Source organism: Mauremys mutica, unplaced genomic scaffold (assembly GCF_020497125.1).
Source record: "Mauremys mutica isolate MM-2020 ecotype Southern unplaced genomic scaffold, ASM2049712v1 000671F_np12_subseq_1:101755_obj, whole genome shotgun sequence".
NCBI classification, from domain to species: domain Eukaryota; kingdom Metazoa; phylum Chordata; order Testudines; family Geoemydidae; genus Mauremys; species Mauremys mutica.
Window position 1 is genome coordinate 35,280 of NW_025423030.1, and position 24,374 is coordinate 59,653.

Consider the following 24,374-nt stretch of genomic DNA (forward strand, 5'->3'; position numbering starts at 1 on the left):
CTCAAGCAGAACCGCCGGACCTGCGAACCGTCTGCAGCCGCGGGAGGTCCAGCCGAGCCGCGCGACCAGCGGACCCTCCGCAGTCATGCCCGCGGGAGGTCCGCTGCTCCCAGGGCTCCGGGGCACCTCCCATGCATGACTGCTTGGGGCGGCCAAATAGGTAGAGCCGCCCCTGCTCTCTGGGCACAAGAAGTCGAGTTCGCAGCGAGACGTGAGACTTAATTCTCTTGAGCCAGGTGCAGGACTTTGGCAGGGAGGCTCAGGCATGGGGGACTGGGGTGCAGCGGACAGGCCGGCTGTCTAGGTGGGGAGATTTAGTCTCACTGAGGAGGAGAAGGAGGAATCCTGCTGATAGGTAGTGGCTGTGGAGAAAAAGTGGGATGTCCAGGCTGCTCAGGTCTTCTTCTTCCAGCTCCTCATCTGGCTGGGCTGCTCCACTGGCTTGGACAAGTCCTGTGCATGTACAGCAAATAGCCCAAGAGCCATTTCTGCCCGACCTGTGCTGGGGGGGTGAGCTTCTGTCTTCCCTGTCCCATCCGCGCTAGAGCAGACCACTAGATTAAGACAGACAGTCAACAACTATTAAGGCTAAGATTATATAAAGGGGGTCACAGAATTTGTGACTTTCAGAGATCTCAGTGACATTTTCCACCTCAGCCCTGGGGCAGCAAGACTGGAGCTGTCGGCTGGTGGGAGCCCCACAGCTATCAGGCAGGAGGCGGCGCCCAGTAGTTTCCCCAGGAATTGAAATTAGGGGGGGTGTTTGAATTTACAGGGGGTGGTGTCAGGGCCAATGAGATATATAAAAGAGATGTGAATAAAGTAAATGTTTTGTTAGGATAATGCAAATTTAACATAAGGATAATGCAAGTTACACATAACAGGTCTAGATTTCTAAAAATATATATAATTTAAAACAATGTATTTAATTTAAATTGACTTTTGAAAAGTAAGCCATCATGGGATAAGAGGGATGTCCTCTCATGGATCAGTAACTGGTTAAAATCTTGGAAACAAAGGGTAGGAATAAATTATCAGTTTTCAGAATGGAGAGAGATGGTATCCCAGAGGGGTCAGTACTGGGACCACTACTGTTCAACATACTCATAAATGATCTGGAAAAATGGGTAAACAGTGAGGTGACAAAATTTGCAGATGATACAAAACTGTTCAAGATAGTTAGTTAAGTCCCAGGCAGACTGCGAAGAGTTACAAAGGGATCTCACAAAACTGGGTGATTGGGCAACAAAATGGCAGCTGAAATTCAATGTTGATAAATGGCTTCATCGGATGCATAGAATGGAACATATAGTGAGGATATATATATATATATGCACACACACATACACACAGAGAACATGAAAAGGTGGGAGTTGCCCAACCAACTCTAAGAGGCTAATTAATTAAGATGAGCTATTCTCAGCAGGAGAAAAAAAACTTTTGTAGTGATAATCAAGATGACCCATTTAAGATAGTTTGACAAGGTGGTGTGAGGATACTTAACATGGGGAAATAGATTCAATGTGTGTAATGGCTCAGCCATTTCCAGTCTCTATTTAAGCCTAAATTGATTGTATCTAGTTTGCATATTAATTCAAGTTCAGCAGTTTCTTGTTGGAGTCTGTTTTTGAAGCTTTCTGTTGCAAAATTGCCACCTTTAAATCTGTTACTGAACGGCCAGAGGTTGAAGTGTTCTCCTACTGGTGACTTAATGTTATAATTCTTGACGTCTGCTTTGCATCCCATTTATTCTTTTGCACAGAGACTGTCTGGTTTGGCCAATGTACATGGAAGAGGGGCATTGCTGGCACATAATGGCATATATCACATTGGTAGATGTGGAGGTGAACGAGCCCCTGATGGCATGGCTGATGTGATTAGGTCGTATTATGGTGTCACTTGAATAGATATGTGGATAGAGTTGGCATCGGGCTTTGTTGCAAGGATAGATTCCTGGGTTAGTGTTGTTGTTCTGTGGTTGCTGGTGAGGATTTGCTTCAGGTTTGGGGGTTGTCTGTAAGCAAGGACTGGCCTGTCTCCCAAGATCTGGGAGCGTGAGGGATCATCTTTCAAGATAGTTTGTAGATCTTTGATGATTCGCTAGAGAGGTTTTAATTGGGGGATGAAGGTAAAGGCCAGTGGTGTTCTGTTATTTTCTATGTTGGGCCTGTCTTGTAGTAGGTGACTTCTGGGTACTCTTCTGGCTCGGTCAACCTGTTTTTTCACTTCAGCAGGTGGGTAATTTAGTTTAAAGAATGCTTGATAGAGATCTTGTAGGTGTTTATCTCTGTCTGAGGGATTGGAGCAAATACGGTTGTATCTTAGAGCTTGGCTATAGACAATGGATCATGTGGGGTGTCCTGGATGGAAGCTGGAGGCATGTAGGTAAGTATAGCGGTCAGTGGGTTTCCGGTATAGGGTTGTATTTATGTGACCATCTCTTATCAGCACAGTACTGTTAAGGAACTGAACCACTTGAGTGAATTGATCTAGGCCGAGGTAGATGGAGGGATGGAAATTGTTAAAATTATGGTGGAATTCCTCAAGGGCTTCTTTTCCATGAGTCCTGATGATGAAGATGTCTTCAGTGTAGAGCAAGTACAGTAGGGGCATTAGGAGACGAGAGCTAAGGAAGCGTTATTTTAAGTCAGCCATAAAAATGTTGGCATACTGTGGGGCCATGTGGGTACCCATAGCAGTGCCGCTGACTTGAAGATATATATTGTCCTCAAATGTGAAATAGTTGTGGGTGAGGGCAAAGTCATGAAGTTCAGCCACCAGGTTTGGAATGTAACTAGTTCACAAAACTGTGGGGGGGGGGGTGTTGGGAAATCACTGCTCATGCCCCTGGCCAGCCTATTTCCCTTTGCCGCTCTGAAACGTGCCCCCACGTGCAGGCCCCGAAGCTGGGCCCGGGGGCGGAAGGCCAGGGAGAGGCTTTGGCTAGGGCGAGCGTGTCCTTGCGAGGTAATTGTCTCTCTGGAGGTGAAAGTCATCAGTTCGGGGTGCGAAGGGAAGTGGCCGTCGAAGGAGAATGCAAGGCATGTGGTGGGCAGGCCAGGGATTTCTTTGTTCCCCCCTTCAAAAGGGGTCACCCTCCCCTTTGGGGAATCGAACCCCAGTCTCCCGCGTGACAGGGGGGGATACTCACCACTATACTAACGAGGAAAGGGGCACGAAGAGTGGGCCCCCCCCTCCCAGACCAGCTATGGTCAGTGTACACCTACACCATCGCATCGGCCCCAGCAGGCAACAGCACCCCTGGCCCTCTTCTGCTTCCCAAAGGCTTTGGCCACAGCAACAGCCCTGGGAAAAGCCCTGGCCCTCCTCACCTGCCCTTGCCCAGCACGACGCCTTTTCGGGCCTACACAGCTCCTCACACAACACCCGCCTGGGACCTTGCCCTCCCCTACCAGCTCAGCAGCACCTTTTTTCCTCTCAAAACCTCCTCTTGACACCCTCCCCCTTCCACACTTCACACTCACCTCATCACAAACTCACCCACAGCCCCTTTGGCTTCTCAAGCACCTCTGGAGGGACGCAGCTTCCCAGGCACGCAGATCCTTCCCTTCAACGCGCACTGGACGGACATTCCAAACACAGCCCTTTCCAGGAGGGAATGCACTGCTTTTGGACCCTGGCGCCCAGCAAGAAGTCCTGGGACTCTTTTTCTGACGGATGGACCCCACTGACTTGCCTTTACCAAGCAGAAACTAAGGACCGGCTGATGGATCTCTTTGCAAATGGACGCCATCAGACTGAGCCACGAGGCGTGCTGCAGGATAGCCCCTCCCCACCAAAAATTAATGCCGTGACCCGGATTCGAACCGAGGTTGCTGCGGCCACGGCGCAGAGTACTAACCACTATACGATCACAGCCAGGCGCTGGGGGTGCAGGCAGCAGCCCAGAACAAAATGCTCAGCTCTGCGCTCTCGGGGCGGCCACCTACGTCGCCGGCGGCCACGGGTATTTCTCAAGACTCCCCATTACAGTCTCAGGTCAAATGCTGAGCAAAGGAAAAAATAGAGGAAGCCAATCCCATGCCTGTCCCTTTTTCTGTCTTCCTCCATCCCTGGACCAAGTCCCTCCCCGTTTGTCTGGGCCATTGTCCTCATGCCCCTGGCCAGCCTATTTCCCTTTGCCGCTCTGAAACGTGCCCCCACGTGCAGGTCCCGGGGGAGGCTTTGGCTAGGGCGAGCGTGTCCTTGCGAGGTAATTATCTCTCTGGAAGTGAAAGTCATCAGTGCGGGGTGCGAAGGGAAGTGGCCGTCGAAGGAGAATGCAAGGCATGTCGTGGGCAGGCCAGAGATTTCTTTGTCCCCCCTTCAAAAGGGGTCACCCTCCCCGTCAGGGAATCGAACCCTGGTCTCCCGCGTGACAGGCGGGGATACTCACCACTATACTAACGAGGAAAGGGGCACAGGGAGTGGCCCCAGCTCCCACAGACCAGCTACGGTCAGTGTACACCTACACCGTCACATGGGCCCCAGCAGGCAACAGCACCCCTGGCCCTCTTCTGCTTCCCAAAGGCTTTGGCCGCAGCAACAGCCCTGGGAAAAGCCCTGGCCCTCCTCACCTGCCCTTGCCCAGCACGACGCCTTTTCGGGCCTACACAGCTCCTCACACAACACCCGCCTGGGACCTTGCCCTCACCTACCAGCTCAGCAGCACCTTTTTTCCTCTCAAAACCTCCTCTTGACACCCTCCCCCTCCCACACTTCAGACTCACCTCATCACAAACTCACCCACGGCCCCTTTGGCTTCTCAAGCGCCTCTGGAGGGACGCAGCTTCCCAGGCACGCAGATCCTTCCCTTCAACGCGCACTGGACGGACATTTGAAACACAGCCCTTTCCAGGAGGGAATGCGCTGCTTTTGGACCCTGGCGCCCAGCAAGAAGTCCTGGGACTCTTTTTCTGATGGATGGACCCCACTGACTTGCCTTTACCAAGCAGAAACTAAGGACCGGCTGACATAGGCGGCAGGTTTGTATAATTTTTTTGTGGGGCCCAAAATGGTGGTGCCCCCCCTCTCCCGCCCTGGAAGCCGATATAAAATGAAGCTACAACGCGTCAGCGCCACAAGATTACAAGGGTCAATTAAAAGTGGAAAGTCAGAAGCAGCACTTGCCTACTTCAATATACGGTATTATATTTTGTTGCACCTGTTGTGATGAAGTGGGAATATTCTTAATATTTTCTCTGAATACTGTGTGGGTGCCTCAGTTTCCCCTGTAAGATGCTACTTGAAGGTGTTGGGGACAAAGAGATCAGGTGGCCTCCTTGTCCAGAAGAGACACAGAAGCCAGAGGAGGGAGTGTCAGTTTGGAGCTGGCTGTGGAAATGGGGAGAGACCCAGAACTTGCTTCTGGGCTGCCCGCCCCGCAAGATGGACCTGACAGAGGGGTTCTGTTTTCTGTACCAACAAGCTATGTTTAAACTGTGTTCCCGTCATCTAATAAACCTTCTGTTTTACGGTCTGGCTGAGAGTCACATCTGACTGCGGAGTTGTGGTGCAGGGACCTCTGGCTACCCCAGGACCCCGCCTGGGCGGACTCACTGTGGAAAGTGCATGGTGTGGAAGGGCATGCTGAATGCTCTGAGGTCAGGCCCAGGGAGGTGTAAGCTTCTTGCCATGGAGACAGTCTGCTCAGAGAGGAGGCTCCTCCAGAGTCCTGACTGGCTTTGAAGGAGTGGTTCCAGAGCATCCCAGCATCCCCTTCCACCCCATGCACTTCCCAGAAGTCCGCACAGGCACTAACAGTCCCTCCTCTGGCCTTTGTCAAGAAGGCTAACATCATTTTGGGCTGTATAAGTAGGGGCATTGCCAGCAGATCGAGGGACATGATCATTCTCCTCTATTCAACATTGGTGAGGCCTCATCTAGAGAACTACGTGCAGTTTTGGGCCCCACATTGCAAGAAGGATGTGGAAAAATTGGAAAATCCAGTGGAGGGCAACAAAAATGATTAGGGGGCTGGAGCACATGACTTCTGAGGAGAGGCTGAGGGAACTGGGATGGTTTAGTCTGCAGAAGAGAAGAATGAGGGAGGATTTAATAGCTGCTTTCAACTACCTGATAGGGGGTTACAAAGAGGATGGATCTAGACTGTTCTCAGTGGTAGCAGAGGACAGAACAAGGAGTAATGATCTCAAGTTGCAGTGGGGGAGGTTTAGGTTGGATATTAAGAAAAACTTTTTCACTAGGAGGGTGATGAAACACTGGAATGGGTTACCTAGGGAGGTGGTGGAATCTCCTTCCTTAGAGGTTTTTAAGGCCCGGCTTGACAAAGCCCTGGATGGGATGATTTAGTTGGGAATTGGTCCTGCTTTGAGCATGAGGTTGGACCTTATGACCTCCTGAGGCCCCTTCCAACCCTGATATTCTATGATACTCTAAACTGACCACCAAATTTAAGTTGCGTGTTTTTCCCGTCAGGTGAGGACTCTGGGGCAGGGCTGGGGATAAGGAACTTGGGGTGCAGACAGGCTGCCCCAGGGCTAGGGCCAAAGAGGACTCCCCTCCACCCTCCCTGGCAGCAGCAAGCTCCAGGGGAGGGACCCCTCCTCTCCCCCGCAGTTCACTGCACATGCTCCTAGGGTCCCTCTCAGGTACAGAAAGCCCACTCGGCTCCCCTATGGTGGGTACCGAGGGGGGAGGTTGCCATCACGTATGGCCTCCCCTGCTGCCACCCCTCACCATAGCCTCACTGGGGATGGGGCTGCCCCTTGCCCAGCATGGTGCAGGAGTGGGGACTGCAGGGTGGTAGCTGGGAAGGGGCACAGTATCACAAAATTCACCTAAGCCCCAGCTGCACAAGTCTAGGAAGCTCCCCTCCCCAGTGGTGTAGCCAGGTTCTAACATCAGGGGGAGCAAACATATCCAATTACTAAAAAAGATGCCAGCCAACATATCCAATTACTAATCAGGTAGTTCTATAACAGGCTGCCCTGACCCCATCACCCCCTGAAGCACAAGGTAGGGGTAGGCACCACCATGTTGTGCAACAAACACTTGACAAAATTACTGGACTTAGTGACGGACAATGCAGGCAGGTGGGTATTATGTCATTCAATCATTCAACCCATAAAATTGCACACATTTTGCCTCAGTGAAATTAAATATCCAGAGAATTACTGGGCCTGTGATGATGATGATGACCAGGGCTTGCTCACCTGTGGCTCCCCCTCCCTGTGCTGTGGAGGCACAGCCAGGCAGGTCTGCATCTGCAGGCAGGCACCCTGCCTCAGGTGCAGCTCCCATGGGCCCTGCTAGCTACTAGACTGGGAGCCTCCCGGCCAATGGAATGGGCTGGGCTGGGCTGGGGGGCGGAAGGCAAAGGGGGAGATTGTAGGGAGCTTTGGAGGAGGGGAGGCAGTGGGGGAGGGGAGTGGGCTGGCACAAAGGGGAGGGCTCTTTGGAGAGGAGTGACAGGGGCACAGGGGTCATTGGGAGTCTCTCGAGGGGGCAGAGGGTTGTGTGGGTCTCTGTGGGGCAGGGGGCTGTGATGGGCGGAGCCAGCTGCAACCTGGGTCTGCTCTGCGGGGGGTGTTGCTATAGTCCCCTCAGGAAGCCTCCCCCCATCCTGTGTATTTTATACCAGCCCCGGGGTGCCCATTGCTGCTCCTTTCCCCACTCACAGCTCCATCTGTCTGTCCCCACAACTCCCCCGGCTGTGTCCGTCTGTCTGTCCCCACAACCCCCCTAGCTGTGTCCTGGTGTCTGTCTGTCCCACAACCCCCGGCTGTGTGTGTCTGGCTGCCCCCACCACCCCCGGCTGTGTGTGTCTGTCCCCCTTCCCCCCCCGCTGTGTGTGTCTGTCCCACAACCCCCTGGCTGTGTCCTTGTGTCTGTCTGTCCCACAACCCCAGGCTGTGTCTGTCTGTCTGGCTGCCCCCCACTGTGTGTGTCTGTCCCACAACCCACAACCCCCTGGCTGTGTCTGTCTGTCCCCACCAACCCCCCTCCGGCTGTGTCTGTCTGTCTGTCTGCTCCCCGCTGTGTGTGTCTGTCCCACAACGCCCCCCCCCGGCTGTGTGTGTGTGTCTGGCTGCCCCCACAGCTCACAGGCTGTGTCTGTCTGTCTGTCCGTCCCCACCCTCTGTGTGTGTCTGTCCCACAACCCCCTGGCTGTGTGTGTTTGTCCCCACCAACCCCCCCCTCCCCGGCTGTGTGTGTGTGTCTGGCTGCCCCCACAGCTCACAGGCTGTGTCTGTCTGTCTGTCCGTCCCGCCCCCCCCTGTGTGTGTCTGTCCCACAACCCCCTGGCTGTGTGTGTTTGTCCCCACCAACCCCCCCTCCCCGGCTGTGTGTGTGTGTGTCTGGCTGCCCCCACAGCTCACAGGCTGTGTCTCTCTGTCTGTCCATCCCCCCCCCCCTGTGTGTGTCTGTCCCACAACCCCCTGGCTGTGTGTGTTTGTCCCCACCAACCCCCCCTCCCCAGCTGTGTGTGTGTGTGTGTGTCTGGCTGCCCCCACAGCTCACCGTCTGTGTCTGTCTGCTGCTCACAATGGCTGCCCAGGGCTCAGCCGCTGCCTGTGGCTCGCTCCCCCTCCCTGCTGTGGAGACGCGGCCAGGCAGCTCCGGCACCGCCCCCAGCAGCTCCCATTGGCTGGGGTTCCCAGCCAATGGGCTGGGAGTCCAGTCGCTCCTGAGGCCCCTCCCGGGAGCTGCCGCCGCTGCTGCTGCGGTGAGTGAGAGCGCCGGGTGTTGCAAAGCGGGGACCCCCAGCACAGGGCCTGGGGCCCCAACATTGGTGGGGCTGAGCCCAGCTCCTGGATTATTGGTGGGGCCTGGGCCCCATGGGCCCATATAACTCGCCGCCCCTGTGCATGCTATAGGTTGCACTCAGAGCCCTCCTGTTTCCAGAGCACCTAGTGGCCTAAAAGCAGCATGGGGGACACATTCCCTGCTCTGAGGGCCAAACCTGCTGTCCTGGAGGTTGCTGTTTCTTAGGGGTCACTTTGCAGCAGCGGGCCAGATTCGATGTGTGGGGCAGAGAGAGTGGGTGCCCTGGACTCAGGGTGCAGAGATGCACTCAGCCCTCTCCCCAGCATTGGGTGGAGGGTGCTGCCACCCTCTGCTGGAAGGTAATGTGTTGGGGGAGGGGGCACTGTGAGTTGCTCAACACCTGACCCTGGTGGCAGAAGTGCTGTGGGGAGCTCCAGGTATTTCTAGGATCTGCTATTGCCACCTGCCTGTGAAGTCCAGCTTTCCCCAGCACATTCACTGCGCTGCAATTGGGTCGCTGTTTCCATAGCTGAACAGCAAAGAATCACTCCCAGTTTCCCTTCTATCTGTGGCAGGATTAGCCTGTGTCAGTGGTTAATGAGGTGGCTCTTGTTGTAAATTGTTATTCATTCCCCACCTTGACAATTCACACCGTCCCTTTCCCATGCAGATTCCCAGCACCTCGGTGATCCTGGTAGCAGGGGTTGGGGCCTGAGACTTTCAGGGTTCTTTTCCCCTCCACCTGGAGTGAACTCAGCTTTTCCCCCATCCCAGACAATCCATGAAATAACAACAGGGGCATAAAGAAAGAGGGGAGGGAACATCTCATGGCCAGGGCTGGATGTGCCCAGGGCCCCCGGCTTGTCCATTGTTTCCATGGAATTTGGCCCCTGCTTTCCACAAGGGACAGAGAAAGATCTTGCTGTTCCTGTGTCTGTGCAAGGAAAATTGTGCTTCCCTAGGAAAGAGAGGTGGGAAATGGCCCCTTGGTGGGACAATATCCTCAGGATTAAGAGCAAAGGACTCAGGCTGAGAACTGATTTAATCCCATTCATCTGGGATTTAACAAATTTTCTTCCATGGAGACACTGGGAACTTGTGACATCGATCCAGACTCTGGGGGTTCGGGCTGCTTTAACTCTTGGCAAAAACATGAACTTGATTCCAAGAAGGGAGAGAGGAGAAGCCTGAAGCTGACTTTAGTCCCAGGCTGGGGTCTCCTGAATGGTGGGAAACATCCTTGGCTGCTACCCAGGGACAACAGCTACTGGTGACATACCAGGGCTGGGATGTGAGGGGAATGTTACATGGACTTTATCATACAGGGCCCAGCCTGCTTCTCAGAGCCCACAGGTGAGAATCTAGAGAAGGGTGAGTCATTTCTCAGCTGCATTCTCAGGAGAAGCCGGTAGCCGTCCTTGACCAGAGACCCAGGGGAGCAACCACGGCAGTTCTGGGGACAGCTCTGGCTGCCAGGGGATCCAGCTAGGAGAGGGAGTGCTGGGGGATCTGGAGGGTCAGTCCAGTGGGGCTGTCTCAGGAGTCAGAGGTGGCTTTGCCAGCGGGGAGGCACTAGGTCAGATGTTGGTGGGACGGGGAAGTAGGGACTACAGGCTGTGAGGCTGGTTAAAATGAAACTGCACAAAAAACCTCCCCCTTTGCTCCAGCTAAGGCCCTACTTTGGCCTCTCCCCCTTTCATAAAAATCTCCATATCTACCCTGGCCTCAGAAACCCCCTTTCTCCCATGAGTATTTTCATGGTTTCTTCCTTTTTTCAAATGATCAAGTAAATTTAAAATGAGAAAAACAATCAAACAACACATCTGTCTCTCCTTCACCAGACATGGTCTGTGTCTGAATTTTTCTACAGAACAGTCTAGGCAGGCAGAGTCACCCCTACATTTACTTCACATCAGGCCCAGGACTTGCACCCAGCAGTTCTTGAGGCCGTGGGACAGAACTGAGCTTCACTGGCAGCAGCGAGGGAGGATGGTTGGGACTGAGCTGTCTGGGGAATATTTTAATCCTTATCTATTTTTCAGAGGATTAAATCAATGCAGCTTCCACTTCTCCGTCTCTGCCAAGGAAATGATGTTTCTGTGCAAAGTACCCAAACCTTTTAACAATAAGAAGTGAAATGAAATGGCCACATGATGGCAACAGAACCTAAGAAACGTGCTAGTCTCTAAGGTGCCACACGTACTCCTGTTCTTTTTGAGGATACAGACTAACACGGCTGCTCCTCTGAAACCGAAGAGATGAGAAGCCATGTTCTTGTGCAATGTGCATTGAAGCTGAAAAGGGAGATGTTTCCTCTTTGAGTCCTAAGCCCCCAACTCTAATCCACTAAACACCCCTTTCCTCCCACAGCCAGGACTAAAACCCAGGAGTCATAACCAGTAGCCCCCCTTAACCTTCTCTCTGTGAGGAGGAAGAAGAAGCTCTGAGACCCCTGGGCTGTCCCCTTGCCACCCTGCCTGGGCTGCACTTGAAACCCAATGGGGTTTCCTTGGGCAGTTTTGAATCTTGCTCCCAGGAAGGGTGTAATTTTAGGAGCAGGTTCCAAACAGTGCAATTAACCAGCCAGAAGGGGCAGCAGGTATCGGTGTAGGAGCCATTGAAATCATCATAGCAAAGTAGTTCAGGGAAACTGTTATTAATGAAGTGTGAGTGAAAGGTGAGAATCTTGCAGCTGACGAAGTGGGCATTCACCCATGAAAGCTCATGCTGCAAATCGTCTGTTAGTCTATAAGGTGCCACAGGATTCTTTGCTGCTTTTACAGAACCAGACTAACACGGCTACCCCTCTGATACTTGAGAATCTGATGGTGTCAGTGTCACACTAGAGGCCGCTGTGATGGCTTTAACTTTGTCATCCAAACCCAGCCACCACCTAGCACATGTTTTAACCTCTTCTTCTCTTACCGTTGCTCCTTATCAGGGAAGGGGAGAGAGCAAACGAGCAATAGAAACAGAGACCTAGTGACCGAAACAAACATTTCTTTGCTCCTTGCTTGTGGGACTTGGGGAGCTCGGGACATTGCTGTGAGCTGCTTGAATGTTTAGATGAAAACCACCTAAACATGGACACAAGGTCTAGGCTGCAGTAACTCATCTTGCATCTGCGGCTGTTGAAGCTACAAGGCAGAGGACTAAATACAACATTTAAACTTATGTTTGACCTCAGAGAACAAAACAAATGTGTCTGTGAAAAGAGGGGAGTCGAGTTCAATCCCTTGTCACCATCAATGTGCAAACCAGGAACCTGTTGCTTTGCATTCCTGATGTGTCGCCATCATGTGGCTATTCTGTCTCAGTCCCTTTAATTAAAAAATTGTGTTTTTTTCATAAAAACTATATTTTCCTCGTAGTGACTCAGGGGCAGATTAATCTACAAAGGGAAGGTGATTCCAAGGCAGTTCTGGAGGAGAAGGGAACGTTTTCAGCATCACTAAATTATTTTGTTGTGCCTCACAGAGAGAGAGAGAAAAAAAATAAAGCTATTAATTTGTGCTACCAACACACTTCACAGCATGAAATACAGAATTTTGTGTTCAATGAGTTGTGTTAATTTACATAATATGAAAAATATGTTTTGGGCAATGCATGAAAACCTCACTGCATTGAACAACCCACTTGATCTAGTCAATATACTACAGAATATTTAAAGAAGTTAAGAAAGATGTGCTTATAAATTAACGTGTTGTGCCATTTACACACGTACAAGACACAGAAGAAACTGAATTATTTGAGCTACTAAAATTTCCACTTTCTCACAGCATTTTAGGTCTCAAGGTTGTTTTAATTTGCTTATTTTTTTGGAACTAGAAATGGGGAAAGAGCACATTGAAGTCAGTGGAATTACCGCAGTGAGGGATTAGTCTCATTATTTGCCACTAACAAAACCTTTGTTAACAGAGAGTTAACTTTGACTGTGACTATCTCTTACCTTCTTGAACATTGAGTTCAGTAAAACTCAAACTCTGGAGAAACAGGGAATACAGAGTGAGGGTACATGCCCAGATAACCTTAACTCTGCCCTCTAGAAGAGAATCCCTGATAGCATATGAGAACAAGGAAAGGTTTGGGGACAGATTACAGCTACTTCCCAAGAGTTTGTTTCTTCTGTAATTAATTGATCCTGGCCCCATCCATTGATCCTGGCCTGGTGTCTGGCTGTGGAATTTACTATCTTTATCCCAGTATAGTTAAAGGCAAAACTGCTTTACAAAAGCTCCTTTATTCTAGGTTATACAAACAGGTCACTTCCCCAGCTATTTCAAGGAGCTGGAATTGTCCTGACTCACAGGGAACTTAAACTAACATGCTCAAGATCACACATTCCTTAGGAGAAAACGAAGGGGAAAAAAAACCAAAACCCACCAAACCATTGCTGTTTCTACCCAAATGATCAATGAGACCAGAAAGTGAGACTGTGCAATTAACTGTCTGGGACTACACTGACTCTGCAGTTACTTGGATGCAGACACACCCAGCTCTACGGCTGGTAAGCGTACAGAGACTCTGCTGCTGCTCATGAACTAGCAGCACATGACCTCTAAACAGCAGCCATTCGAATGTATCTGAAAGTCACAAGTAACAATGATCTGTGTTAAAGGAAGGTTGCCATTTATTAGAGCCCCAGTTGATGCCGTGTGCACAAAGAGAGGCTTGAATGTGTAACAGGGAGTTTGGTAAATCTTGGTTATTTTAGTTTTGTAACAGGCTCCTGTCCACCTCCAGTAGAGTTTTCAGTCCCAATGGCAACTTACTTACCAAATGTAATACAGACTAGTCCATTCCTCCCAGGTGGATGTGGTTCTTGTTCTTCTGCACATTGTAGCCCATGGAGGCCAAGGACCTGCAAATGTGTCTTCATGTGCCTTTGTTTAATTGATGAAAACAAACCTAGACAATGAGAGGATTGAAAGTGATTTCAGCTGGGGGACATGTTTGCTAGGTTTTTATGCATTTGCACAGGAAAATATTGAACCTTTTTCTTCATTTCAGGCATCCCTTTTGAATGGAACTCCTGAACATAACAGGAGGTTATTTCCCACCTATTCATAAATAATGAAGCTGCTCTAAGCGGAGGGGAGAGAGCTGTCCCGTCCGTGCAGTTAACCCACCTCCCCGAGAGGTGGTAGCTATGTCAGTGGGGGAAGCTATGTTGGTGGGTGTGCAAGCTGTGGTGTCTACATGTGTATGTAAAGTTTAATTAACCCTCATTTTTAAAACCCCTGTGGTCTGGGAATAGAAAAGGAGCTCTCTGAGGCAGAGCCCGTCCTTCAAAATCCTTAAGATCACGGACTTGCCTCTGCAAGTGTCATGGGGGTATAGCTCAGTGGTAGAGTGTTTAACTACAGATCAGGTGGTCCTTGGTTCAAATCCAACTGCCCCCTTTCAAGTCTCTTCCTTTAGTAAAAATAATTCCATGTCCACTATGTTCAGGAGATTCACTAAATAGGGATTTCTGAAATGAATGGACACACTCAATGTTTTCCTGTGCAAATGCATAAAAACCTAGCAAACATGTCCCCAGCTGAAATCAGTTCCAATCCTCTAAGTGTCTAGGTTTGTTTTCATCAATTAAACACAGGCCCATGAAGACATATTTGCAGGTCCTTGGCCTCCATGGGCTACAATGTGCAGAAGAACAAGAACCACATCCACTTGGGAGGAATGGACTAGTCTGTATTACATTTGGTAAGTAAGTTGCCATTGGGACTGAAAACTCTACTGGGGGTGGACAGGAACCTCTTAGAAAAATAAAATAACCAAGATTTACCAAACTCCCTGTTACACATTCAATCCTCTCTTTGTGCACACGGCATCAATTGGGGCTCTAATAAATGGCAACCTTCCTTTAACACAGATCGTTGTTCCTTGTAACTTTCAGATGCATTCGAATGGCAGCTGTTCACAGGTCATGTGCTGCTAGTTCATGAGCAGGAGCAGAGTCTCTGTAAGTTTACCAACCATAGAGCTCATTATGTCTGCATCTAAGTAAGTGCAGAGTTATTTCAATGGCTCCTACACTGACATCTGCTGCCCCTTCTGGCTGGTTAATTGCACTATTTGGAACCTGCTCCTAAAATTACACCCTTCCTGGGAGTGTCAAAAATGCCCAAGGAAACTTCACTGGGTTTCAAGTGCAGCACAAGCAGGGTAGTGAGGGGTCAGCATAGGGGTCTCAGAGCTTTGCCTCTGTTGCAGGGAGCAGGGTCGGGGGGCTAGTAGTCATGACTGTGGGGTTCTAGTCCTGGCTGTGGGAGAAAAGGGGTGTCTAGTAGATTAGAGGTGGGGGCCTAGAAATCAAAGAGGAAACATCTCCCTTTTCAGCTTCAATGCACATTGAACAAGAACATGGCTTCTCATCTCTTCAGTTTCAGAGGAGCAGCCATGTTAGTCTGTATCCTCAAAAAGAACAGGAGTACGTGTGGCACCTTAGAGACTAAGACATTTCTTAGGTTCTGTTGCCATCATGTGGTCATTTCATTTCACTTCTTATTATTAAATGGTTTGGGTACTTCGCACAGAAACATCATTTCCTTGGGAGAGACGGAGAAGTGGAAGCTGCATTGATTTAATCCTCTGAAAAATAGATAAGGATTAAAATATTCCCCAGACAGCTGAGTGCCAACCCTTCTCCCTCACTGCTGCCAGTGAAGCTCAGTTCTGTCCCACGGCCCCAAGAACTGCTGGGTGCAAGTCCTGGGTCTGATGTGAAGTAAGAACAAAAAGATAACAGAGGTACCATATCTCCTAGAACTGGAAGGGACCATTGAGTCCAGCCCCCTGCCTTCACTACCAAGACCAAGTACTGATTTTGCCTCAGACTCCTAATTGGTCCTCTCAATAATTGAACCCACAATGCTGCATTTAGTAAATTAATGCACAAACCACTGAACTATCCCTCCCCTAAATACTGTAGGGGTGACTCTGCCTGCCTAGACTTTTCAGGAGATAAATTGAGACACACCACGCTTGGGGAAGGAGATACAGATGTGTTGTTTGATTGTTTTTCTCATGTTAAATGTACTTGATCATTTCCATGGCAAAAATATTTGTACGAGTCCATGAAAAAAGGAAGAAACTGTGAAAATATCCATGGGAGAAAGGGGGTTTCTGAGAGCCGGGGTAGATATGGAGATTTTTATGAAAGGGGAGCGGCCAAAGTAGGGCCTTTAGCTGGAGCAAAGGGGGAGGGTTTTTTGTGCAGTTTCATTTTAACCAGCCTCACATCCTGTAGTCCCTACTTCCCCAATCCACCAACATGTGACCTAGCGCCTCCCCATTGGCAAAGCCACCTCTGACTCCTGAGACAGCCCCACTGGACTGACCCTCCACATCCCCCAGCACTCCCTCGCCTAGCTGGATCCCCTGGCAACCAGAGCTCTCCCCAGAACTGCAGTGGTTGCTCTCCTGGTTCTCTGGTCAAGGACGGCTACCAGCTACTCCTGAGAATGCAGCTGAGAAATGACTCACCCTTCTCTAGATTCTCGCCTGTGGGCTCTGAGGCCTGGTCCACACTAGGACTTTAATTCAAATTTAGCAGCGTTAATTTGAATTAACCGTGCACCCGTCCACACCACGAAGCTATTTAATTCGACATAGAGGGCTCTTTAGTTCGACTTCTGTACTCCTCCCCGACGAGGGGAGTAGCGCTAAATTCGACATGGCCATGTCGAATTAGGCTAGGTGTGGATGGAAATCGACCTTAGTAACTCCGGGAGCTATCCCACACTGCACCACTCCGTTGACGCTCTGGACAGCAGTCCGAGCTTGGATGTTCTGATCAGCCACACAGGAAAAGCCCCGGGAAAATTTGAATTCCTTTTCCTGTCTGGCCAGTTTGAATCTCATTTCCTGGTTGGACATCGGGGCGAGCTCAGCAGCACCGGCAACGATGCAGAGCTCTCCAGCAGAGGAGTCCATGCAATCTCTGAATAGAAAGAGGGCCCCAGCATGGACTGACTGGGAAGTCTTGGATCTGATCGGTGTGTGGGGCGAGGAGTCTGTGCTTTCGGAGCTGCGCTCCAACAAACGGAATGCAAAGACCTACGAGAAGGTCTCCAAAGCCATGACAGACAGAGGATGCAGCCGGGATGCAACGCAGTGCTGCGTGAAAATCAAGGACCTGAGACAAGGCTACCAGAAGACCAAAGCGGCAAAGAGACGCTCCGGAGCCTGCCACCACTGACCCACCAGTGACCGTGGACTCTGACTATGGGATAGTGTCGACGGCCGGTTCCTCCGCGATGTTCGCGGGCGGGGAAGATGAGGAAGGGTTTGTGGAGGACGAGGCAGGCGACAGCGATTATAACGCTGGTTTCCCTGACAGCCAGGATCTCTTCATCACCCTCACGAAGATCCCCTACCAACCCTCCCCGGCCGTTAACCCGGACCCTGAATCAGGGGAAGGATCAGTCGGTAAGTGCTTTAAACATGTAAACTTTTATTATTAATGGAACAGGAATCTGAACTATGTGAAAAGGAGGTCTATATATATGGGGATAGAACAGAAATCCTCCTGGGAGATCTCCACGAAGCTCTCCTGGAGGTAATCGAAAAGCCTCCGCAGGAGGTTCCTGGGGAGAGCTGCCTTATTGGGTGCTCCGTGGTAGCACACGTTTCCGCGCCAAGCTTTCAGGAGGTGTTCAGGGAGCATTGCCTCCCCGAGCACGGCTGCATAGGCCCCTGGTTTGTGCTGGCTTTCACGCAGCATGCGCTCTCTATCTCCTTCAGTGACCGTCCTCAGGGTGATCTTGCTCGGAGACTCCTGCATCTAATAGGGGAATTACTGTAATGTTACGCCTGATCCAAAGTATTTTTTAAAAATCTCCAGACAGACGGCGTAGCAAAGACTCAGCGCGCTGCTGCGTGACAAGCGTAACGGAAAGCCAAAGAATCAAATGGACACTCATGGAGGGAGGGGGGACTGAGGACGCAAGCTATCCCACAGTTCCTGCAGTCTCCGAAAAGCATTTGCATTCTTGGCTGATCTCCCAATACCTGTGCGGTCAAACACATTGTCCGCGGCGGTTCAGGGCATAGCTCGTCAATGTACCCCCCTCCCCCACCCCCAGAAGGAAAAGGAACAAAAATTGTCTCTTGACTCTTTTAAATGTCACCCTATGTGTACTGAATGCTGCTGGTAGACATGATGCTGCGGCACTGTACTGTAGCATTCTCCCCCCCGCCTCATGGGTGGCTGATGGTGCAATATGACTGATATCTGTTGTCATCATCATCAGCCTTGCTGTAGCTGGTGTAGTGCAATATGACTGGTACCCATCCTCATCATCAGTCCATAAGTAGATGGCCTGCTAACAGTCTTCATCATAACAACAGGGGGCTGAGCGCCATCAGCCCCTGCCCTTCATGTGTAAAGAAAAGATTCTGTACTGCCTGGCCTGTCATAGCAGCAGGATGCTGTTTTCCTCTCCCCCACACTGCTTAATATCTTGTCTAGACAATCATAGCAGCTGGAGGCTGCCTTCCCCTCATTTCATTTCAGTAACAAGTCACTGTTTCTTATTCCTGCATTCTTTATTACTTCAGCACACAAATCAGGGGACACTGCAATGGTAGCCCGGGAAGGCTGGGGGAGGAGAGAAGCAACAGGTGGGGTTGTTGCAGGAGCACCCCCTGTGAATGCCATGCAGCTCATCATTCCTGCATAATCTGACCTGGAGTGGCTGTGCTCTCTGGATCTCTACTACACTAGCCCCATATTCTATGCAGGAATTATTCTATTTTTATATACCATAAAGGAGGAATTAACTGGGGGAGTCAGTCCCAGTTTTGTCTTTTGCACCCCCAGCTGATCTCAGCCAGGGGCACCTATGACAGCAGCAGAAGATATAATGCAATATGACTGGTAACCATCATCACCTTGCCAATTTACAATAGCATGGTAGATGGTACAATACGGCTCATAACCATCTCTGCTGTCATGCAAAAGCAAATGAATGCCGCTGTGTAGCGCTGCTGAATCGCCTCTGTCCGCGGCATCTAATACACATATGGTGACAGTGACAAAAGGCAAAACAGGCTCCATGGTTGCCACGCTATGGCGTCTGCCAGGGTAATCCAGGGAAAACGGGCTCAAAATGATTGTCTGCCATTGCTTTCCCAGAGGAGGAATGAGTGACTACATGTACCCAGAACCACCCGCGACAATAAAATTTGCACCATCAGGCACTGGGATCTCAACCCGGAATTCCAAGGGTCGGGGGACACTGCGATGGGGTGGAACAGGGGCAGAGGTTATGCTTTCCGTCTGCCACACCAGGGCACCACGGGGAGGTCACTGCTCCAATTAGTAGAGATACTCATCGGGTAGTGCCCCACCTGGGGGCCCTACCCCAGAGAGAGAGGGGGCTGGGGAGAGAAGAGGAAATCAAAGGCCACTGCCTCACTTAGCCACCAGGGGTCACTACCTAAATAGGGGACACACACACACAGGGCACTGCCCCACCTGACCAGTAGGGGTCACTGCCCCAATTGGGGGATATACAGAGGGTATTGCCCCATGGGGAAGCCAGGGATCAGTGTCTGCCATACCTGGCACAGGGGTAGAGGGGATAGGGTGACCAGATGTCCTGATTTAATAGGGACAGTCCCAATATTCGGGGCTTTTTCTTATGTAGGTGCCTATTACCCTCTACCCCGTCCCGATTCTTCACACTTTCTATCTGGTCACCCTGCAGGGGGGAGGGAGGGGGCTACACACAGGGCACTGCCCTACTTGGCCACCAGTGCACATCCCTAGTGGGGGAGTGACACACACCAGGAGCAGGGCTCACTGCCACAGAGGGGTTGGAAGATACCCAGGGCACTGCCTGACACGGCCACCCAGGCACCCTGACACCTTGGGGGAGGTGAAGAACACACCTCAGGCACTGACTCCTCTGGCTACCAGTGGTCACTGGCCCAATGCAGGGGTTGGGGGGAGTAAATACACAGAGGGGATTGCCCCACCTGGGCAACACGAGTCACCGAGATGAGAGTGGGATACGCAGAGGGCACTGCCCCAATGGCTGATATACATACAGGGCCCTGCCTCACCTACCCACCAGCGCTCACAGGCGCAATGGCAGTGGTGGGGTCACATAGGCAACTGCCCTCAGTGGCCACCAGGGGGCGCTGCAGCAATGCTAGGGGGGGATACATGCCAGGCATTGCTGCCCCTCGCCACCAGGAGTCACTGCTCCTACAAGAAGGCACCTACAGGACACTCCCGTGCCTGGCCAGCAGGGGTCACTATCACTGGGGAGGGGCTATGGGGAAGCAGAGAAAGAGCAACTAACTGCAGTGGGGAAAATCGTCATCTACAGGGGAGAAAGAATGGACTCCGCTAGGACATCGCACCAACTCCGGCCAGGCTGGAGACCAGCAATTCGGGGCTGGGGCAGCTCCAGCAAGAGGCTGGGAGGAGGCAGGTGACCTCGGTCTCTGTGCTGAGCAGGCTGCTTTGGCAGCGAGGAGGGACAGGGAACCCCCCGGCCAGGGTCTTGCTGCCCAAGGAGGGGAAGATCTGTGGCAGGCTTTGGAGTAGCTGATTCAGCAGCCGTGAGCCGCACGCTTGTCCCTGCCCGAGCTGTCCAGGAGCACGTAACACACAGGTGTGCACTGGATGTAGGCACCAGTAACGACAGGGCCAGACTCTGCTGAGTGCTCCCTGCGAGAGACAGGGGCAGAGTCAGACGGGGGCAGGAGATGACAGGGCCAGCGGCCATGAGCTGAACCCATCACAAGTCCAGCCTGTGATGTCACCATCCGTCCCTGCAGCTCTCCATCTGTCCCGCTGTCCGTCAAACTCTCAACCTCCCATCCATCTCCAATGTATGCCACACACCCCCCTTCACCCATCTGCCTCACACACTCATCTATTTCCTCATGCATCCTGCTGTCCCTCTGATTGGCCCTGCAGTGCCAGCACAAGGAGGCATAGTGGACCTTGAGCGAGGCTTTTGGGTGATGCAGTAATGGAGCTAGCGGGTGATAAGGGGGGTTCTGGGCATCTCTAATCCCAGCCCCACTTCTCCTGTGCCCAAAGCCATGACTGCGAGCCCACCCCTCTCAGTCTCAGTCCCCACAGCCCCAAAGACATGACTGGCCACTCACGCTGTGATCCAGTTACAGCAATGAGGTCTCCCTGAAGATAGGGGGTGGGAGGAGCAACCCCCTTATCCTGGCAGGCAGGACGCATCTTTCCCAGTATGGCAGAGACCTTGCCCGTGGGCAGATGGACCCAGCTGAGCCCATAGGAGACTGGGGGAGGAGGAGCAGAGGAAGAGGATGCAGGCAACTGAACATGACAGGTGTCCATGAAAGGAGAGAGAGAGTTTGAGTGTAAGTTGGCCAACACAGAGAGAGAAACCTTGGAGGAAGAAAGAAACTCAGAACAGGGAGTCACCCTCATGGATCCAACTTTCTGCTAGGGAGCACACACCACTCCTGGCCAGAGAGATGATCAGCCCCCGCAAATGGCAACATCATCTCCCTTGAAGCCACAGCTAGTCCGGAAACCCACACCCAGGTAACAGGACGTCCCTGCCTGGAGCCAGGGGGGCTGTGACCAGAGCCCTTCCCAAACCAGATACTTCTCTCAGCGATAGAGACAGCTACTCTCATCCCAGTTGGGCAGGTCTTGCCTGGCACCAACAGGATTCACGAGGTCACTGCTCTCGCTCACTTTCCATCTCACCTCGGGGCTGGACTCCGTCCCCGCGACTTCTTTCCCCTTGGTATGAAACACAAGAGGAAAAGAAAAAAACAATGGCGGCGAGGCTCCTCTTCTCGCTACTCCCGTACCCCAGGGCTCCGGCTTCAACCCTCCTCCCATCCTGCCATCACAGCTACAATTAGAAATCTGAGCCCTGGGCTCACACCTGGTTGTCTCCCCAATCCTTGGCGCTGTCCAGCATGTCTCCCTCCACAGAAGTCACCTGGCCTCGTCTTAGACTCCATCTTCATATTGCTCTTCTCCTTCCCAGAGCTCCTGCTCTGCTCCTCAGACTTGTCTGTGCTCAGCTCTGCAGGCAGAGGGGAAGGGGCATGATGGGAACACACACGCCCCATTGCAGACACCACGCAGCATCCACAGGGCTACCAAACCACATCACCTTCGGCCAAAACCACCCCCCGCCCCGAGGGAGCAAAAACCCTTTGTGAGCTCAGCCCCGCCCCCCGGCCTGCTTCTCCCTTGGCCTCATCTCTCCCCACTCGGGGGCGGGGCTGTTGGATGGAGCCATATGGAAATACGGGGGAGGGGCAGGGCTGGGAGCCAGGACTCCTGGGTTCTCCCCCAGCTCTGGGAGGGGAGGGGAGGGGAGGGGAGGGGAGGGGGGCAGAGTGGGGGAGGGGTTGGGCTGCCTGCTGCCCTCGCGGTGACCAGCAGAGCCCACCCTGCAGCTTGTCACCGCAACCACGCGCTTGGGGTGCTGGTGCCGGGAGCCGCCCCTGGTTCCAGCCCTTCTGCCCAGGCAGCTCCCCCAGCCTGACACACACACACAGCCCCTGCACCCGCCCACCCCAGGGCTCCTCAGCCCAGAGGGGAGCCCCCCGGCTGAGTGGGGAATCAGAACCCCCTGAAATTACCCTGGGACCAGCATGATCTGCCTCCGCCCTGCCCTGCTCCGCATGTATTCGGAGTGAGTCAGTTTCCCTGTCCAAATGTGTGTCCTGCCCTGTGTCTCTTCTCCTCCCCAGTTCCCTCCAAACCAGCCCATTTCCCCTGCACCCCGGGCTGGATCCCTCCCTCCCCCCTTCTCCCCTCATTTCCTGCCTCTGGGGGTCTATGGAGATGGGTGTCTCCTCTGCCATCCCCTCTCCTGCCCCCCCCATATCCCGCTGCCTCTAGGGGTCTATGGGGCTGGGTCTCTCCCCCCTCCATCCCCTCCCCTGCCCCCAATATCCCGCTGGGGCTCTGTGGGGCTGGGGCTCTCTCCCTGCCCCTGTGCTCCCCCCCTGCACAGCATGTCCTGGGAGTGACTCAGATTCCCTGGACCAACATTTCACACACCCCACCCCCACCCCACGTCTCCCTCCACCCCACCCCATTTCTCCTGCACCCCAGGCTGGGTCTCTGCCAATCCCCCTTCTCCCCTCCTGACCCCAAGATCTCCTGCCCCTACAGGTCTATGGGGCGGGGTCTCTCCCTCCCCCCTTCTCCCCCCATCCCCTCATCCCTTCCCCCAATATCCCCCTGCCCCAGGCTGTCTATGGGGCTGGTCTCTCCCTGAAGCCCCGCCCCCAGCGCGGGGCTCACAGACAATCCCCGCCCGGCTGCTGTGACCTGCGCTGGGGCTGGGACGTGCACTGACGTGTTCACTCTCTGCAGGCGACTCATTCACTCGAGACCAAAACGACAGAAGGTGTCACGTGTCCCTGGGCGGGGCTATGCAGATGAGCAGTGTCTGGCGGCAGGACGGAGAGCAGCGAGAGGAACCGAAGGAGCCCGGCAGAGAGAATTCTCTGCGTGTGGACAGAATCCAGTTTGGGGAGTTCGTGCTGTGGGTGCCTGTGCCGGAGTCACTTCGGGGCAGTGATTGCCACTGAGCTGCATATTGACCAAAGGCGTGTGACTGGGGTGTGGTGCCTAGCGGGGAGCAGCTCCTGGTGAAAAGGAAAGAGGAGATCCTGTCCTAGCAGGGGCTTGTGTGGGATTTCTTTGAAACCATGAGTGGGCTTGTTGTGGGTGTAACTAGGATCCCTACTTCTCTGGTGGGGTGGGGCTTCTGCTGTCTGCCTGGGGGGGTTCCATGATGTCACAGCCTATGGTGGCATCGTGTTTTGGAAGTGGGAGAGCAACTTTCTCTGCACTCACTCTCCACTAGGGGGCTGGGCTGGGATCTCTAGGGAGGGGAGCCCAGGAGAAAACAGTCTCCCCTATGGAACCCAGGAGTCCTGACTCCCAGTCTTCCTGCTCTAGACTCCCAGGGCCAGGGATAGACGGTGACCCCAGGTGTTCTGGTGCCCAGCCCCTTCCCTGCTCTGACCACTTGACCCCACTCCCCTCCCAGGGTGGTGCAGGGCTCACTGGGTCTGTGTCCCAGCTCTGCTAAGGGCCTTGATTGATTTTCCCAAAGTGTTTCCTTCTGAATCCAGCACATCTAACCCCCGCCCCCGGCCCGGTCGCTGCCCACCCCCGTGTGGGGGCACCAGCACTGTGCCGGGTCGTGATGGGAAATTGTGTGTGTCTCTGCTGCCCCCTCCTGGTGGGGCTAAGCCCCACTCTCTCTGTATATGTGTGTGTGTGTGTTGGCTTTGCAGGATTTTGTATCCTGCAGCAAGTGACACACACACACACATTGACGCACAAAGGGACTCACACAATCCCAAGAACACTCACACACAACACATGCTCCCTGAGCTGGTGTCATTGGCTGAAGCTTTTCTATAGTATGAAAAAAGTATAGTAGGGGGCACCTGGCTGGTATTGGCTGCTGTCGGCAGACAGGATACTGGGCTAGGTCTTTAACTTGGATGGGTAGCTGGGAAGATGGTAAATCAGACAGAACCCGTTCGACAAACCTTTTCATTTCCTTGTTATTGCCTGACTCCTTTAATTCTTTTACTTATTTCCCAGCAGACCTACTAGCCACCAGATTTGGGTGCTAGCAGAGGGACCTGAC

General features: G+C 52.6%; 2 non-coding genes across 2 annotated transcripts; one reads left to right on the forward strand and one right to left on the reverse strand.

Moving 5' to 3' along the window:
• Nucleotides 1–4,341: 4,341 nt before the first annotated feature.
• TRNAD-GUC lies at nucleotides 4,342–4,413 on the reverse strand. The gene has a single exon. It is a non-coding gene; the product is annotated as a tRNA-Asp (tRNA).
• Nucleotides 4,414–14,060: 9,647 nt separating this feature from the next.
• Nucleotides 14,061–14,132, forward strand: TRNAC-ACA. The gene has a single exon. It is a non-coding gene; the product is annotated as a tRNA-Cys (tRNA).
• The last annotated feature ends 10,242 nt before the right edge of the window (nucleotides 14,133–24,374 follow it).